At 57.6% G+C, this 3,832-nt stretch overlaps 1 pseudogene; it reads left to right on the top strand.

The window, feature by feature from the left end:
* Positions 1-2,055: 2,055 nt before the first annotated feature.
* Positions 2,056-3,440, top strand: LOC125532210 (uncharacterized; annotated as a pseudogene).
* The last annotated feature ends 392 nt before the right edge of the window (positions 3,441-3,832 follow it).

The following is a 3,832-nucleotide window of genomic DNA, read 5'->3' as shown; positions in this document are numbered from 1 at the left end:
CATCGTCGTCGTCGGCCTTCTCCTCCTTGACGCGGGCGCCCCTGCTGGACCCCTGCCCGGCGTCGCCATGGCAGACTGGTGGCGGCACATCGTCGTCGTCATCGTCGCTGTCGCAGATGACGACGACTCCGCCTTCGTCGCGGTCGCGTCGACGCTCCGCGAAGCGAAGCAGGGCGGCGCGCTGGCGCTCCTTCGCCTTCTCCAGGCGCTCCTTCTCCATCGCTATGGAGTCCCTACGCTCCCATTTCAGGGCCGCGTCGTCGTCGTCGACCTCCGTCGTCACCGGCGCGGCCGGCTCCTTCACCAGCGCGAGCCCCGGCTCCGTCTTTGGCTTGACGAAGCGCGGAGGAGTTGCCGACGAGTTGGCGCGCCGGCCGCCCTCGTTGATGACGATGCCGGCGCTGGGAGTGCGCCGGCCGAGTGGCATCCCCGCCGCGGGCTCGGCCTTGACGCCGAGCAGGGCCGGAGTGCCGGAGGAGTGGGATGAAGATCGGGAGGAGGAAGAAGAGGAGGAGGACCCGAACCTCCTTGGCGCCCATGGCCCGGCGCGTCGGTGCTGCGCCGGGGCGGCCGCTCTCGCCGGGTACGCCAACGGCGGGTCGTTGCCGCCCTCGAGGTACGTCAGCACGCCCTCGAGTGTGCGGCCGGGGACGCCCCACCACAGGTGGCGCCCCTCGCTGTTCTGCCGGCCGCCGACCACCGGCGTGCCGTTGGTGGACGCCAAGCGCTGTTGCTGGCGGCGCTCGAAATACGCCGCCCAAGCCGCGTGGTTGTCGGCGGCGTACCGGGGGAGGGGGAGTTGGTCGTCGGTGAGGGAGGCGCGCACGACCTCGACTTCCTCGGCGAAGTACTTCGGCTTCGCCACGGCGTCAGGCAACGGGGGAATGGGCACTCCCCCGGCGCTGAGCCTCCACCCCGTCGGCTCGGCGCGCATGTCCGGCGACGCCGGGATGTTCGCCTGGAACAGGAGCCAGGACTCCTGTTCGCGAAGCGAACGGCGGCCGAAGCCGTTGGCCGCCGCCTCGTCTCCGGGGTAGCGTTCCGCCATGGCGACGGGCTCGGGAGAGATAGAGAGATAGAGGGAGGGGCTGGGCGGCGACGCTCGGGAGAGGTAGGGAGAGGGAGGAGCTGGGCGGCGGCGAGGGGCAGGGCTGGTGTGGGCACAGGCGAGTGCAGGCCACCGACTATATAGCCGCGCCGCACCCGTGTGTACGCGTGCGAGGGAGGGGAGGCGTTGGCGCGTCGTCCCATGACGCGCCGCCCGTGAGGAATCAATGGCAAGGCTGACCGGCGGCAGCCTTGCCATTGATTCCCCGCGGGAACCGAGGCCGTTGGGGGAAGACGAGGCGCCGTGTCGCTGACGCGGCGGGCCCGCGGCTGTTTCGTACCAAAACAGTTCGCCCCGGCGCCCCCGGGTGTCCCCCAGCGCGCCGGGTTTGGCCTGGGTTCGTCGATGCTGTTTTCGGCCCAGGCCGGCGAAAATCGGGCTCCTGGGGACGTGACTGGGCCATTTTATTAGCGCTGGCCCAAAAAATTCGTCTGGGGAGGCCTTTCTCGGGGCACGGCTGGAGATGCCCTTACCTATGTGTGTGTGATTTCCTCCTCTTTAAACACGCCGCAGGCGTCCGGCCATCAGTAAATCCGTCGCCTCGCCCGTGGGACTCCACCTGCTCGACTATGGCCGCCGTCCAGATCAAGATCAACCTCGCCGTGGACAGGTCCCGGAACCGCGTCCTGTTCGCAGATGCCGGCTCCGACTTCGTCGATGCCCTCCTCACCTTCCTCACGCTCCCGCTCTCAGGCTTCCAGTCCTGCGCGACCCCATCGCCGTGCTGCCTTTCCAGCCTCCGCGATAGCGTCAGGACCCTCGGGAAGAGTGGGCTGCTGAATGTTGAGGAGTGCTGTAGGACACTGCTCACTCCTGCTCACACAGACGAGTTCCCGTATGTATATCTACCCTTTTGGTCATCTTTCAGTAATGCTCTCGACTCATCTTATTGATCTATTGCCAGGCTCTGCAAGTCAACTCACAGTCGACGCAAGTGTTACCCGGTTATGGCTAGAGTTTTGCATGCCTACCAGCAGCTAGATGGCGGAGGGATATTTGTAGGCGGCAAAGCACGGTTTGTGATGAGTGATGACATGACAGTCAAGCCGGCATCCACTAGGACTATGCAGTCTCTTCCGCAGGCGTTCGGTTGTGATGGGATCGGCCATGGCTTTGAGGTGGTCAAACAGGTTGTCGAGCGTAAGCAGGTAAGAAGATTTACTAGTAGTACATATGACATCGGTCGTGAGTACGAATCATTTTTCACTACTGATTCACTGTTCTGGACTGGTTTATGATTTAGCTATTGGCTATGTTGGAGGCCTTCCTCTCTTCAGATACCGTATTGACCGATGCATTTCTACCCAAGGAATCAATTGATAGTGCCGCTCGCACCACCATGAAACCGAGCATCAATCGGAACATTCTACCGTCTGATCAAGATTCTGCAGGTTCTTCACCAGAGAGCAAGATCAAGATCTTCTACGACACCTGCGAAAAGAAGGTCATGTATGCTGAATGCAACCATGAGTTCGTCAACCTGCTCCTCGGTTTCCTGACTTACCCGGTCGGCTCTGTCATCAAGAACACCGGCCCTGGCACTTCACATCTCGAAGGTGCTTCGATAATCTTTACAGAAGCGTCATCGATCTCGACAACACTGGCAGCTTAACCGGCCGCCTTCCCAAAGAGATGTTGTTTTTTTTTTTTGCGGGAAAGCCCAAAGAGATGTTGTTGGATCCAAGCCTTATGCCATTCAACGTTTCGAGCCACGCCATGTGTCGGGCTCTAGACTGCCGGTGTCCGGAGGATGATATAACACGTTGTTGCTGGCATCTGAGCTTGTTGAGGACGGGAAGTATGTTGTCAGCGATGATCTAATTGTTCAGCAAGCATCTGCGATGTCTGTGATGGAGCATTGGTCTGAGAGAAACAAGGCTAACGTACTGGAGATGGACATTGCAGTCGGCAAACAGGACGTATGCTTGCAAAATCAGTGCAGAAATACTAATTGCTAAATTCAGTTTGCAGTTAGTAAATTCAGTTTGATGTTATCTTGCAGGCCGTCATGCTGCTTCGAGCGTTGCTCACTTGGAAGACGGCGCTGACCGATGTGTTCATTGGCAGGCTGGAGGAACACCCCTCCCTGCAGAAGATTCAGATCTTTGTCCAGTTCTTCTTTTGGGGTAAGACCATAGCCGTGGAAGTTGTGAGATCAGAGTACACCATTGCCACCGTAAAGAGCAGGGTCGAGGAAAAGATGCCTGGTCTGTCGAAATGTCGTCATGAACTAGTCTATGGTAACAGATATCTTAAAGACTCGTGCACTGTTGCCGAATACAGCATCACCAGAGAATGTACCATCACCTGCGAATTTTACAAGAAGTCATAGATTGCACGTTCAACTTTATGGCTACTACCGGTTGCGATGAAGCCTGGTCCGTGCAACCGTTTTGCCATTTCTCAGTTGTTCTTGCTCTGTTTTATTTGGATTATTAGTGGTGCTGTCGTGCCCTCCTGTAATGATCTGTATATCCAGTTCGCTTGAAAACTTATCAGGTGTCCAAATGGATTAGCCTTTTGTTTTTGGTGGTTTCTCCTTCGTATGGAAAATAGAATTGAGGGGAGACCAGGAGACTCGTAGTTTTTTCTTTTGAGACTACTAGGAGACTTTGTTTTTAGTCTAGGAGACTTTGGTGAGAAGGCTAGGGTTTTAACCTCCTTTTCTAAACTAGTAACGTACATGTGTATTGCACGCATGAGATTTGACAACCAAATTATGAA

The sequence above is a fragment of the Triticum urartu genome, chromosome 5A (genome assembly GCF_056163025.1).
Source record: "Triticum urartu cultivar PI428250 chromosome 5A, HENAU_Tu73, whole genome shotgun sequence".
Lineage (NCBI taxonomy): Eukaryota > Viridiplantae > Streptophyta > Magnoliopsida > Poales > Poaceae > Triticum > Triticum urartu.
The sequence above is the reverse complement of the archived record's forward strand: the minus strand, read 5'-3'. Positions and strand labels throughout refer to the sequence as shown.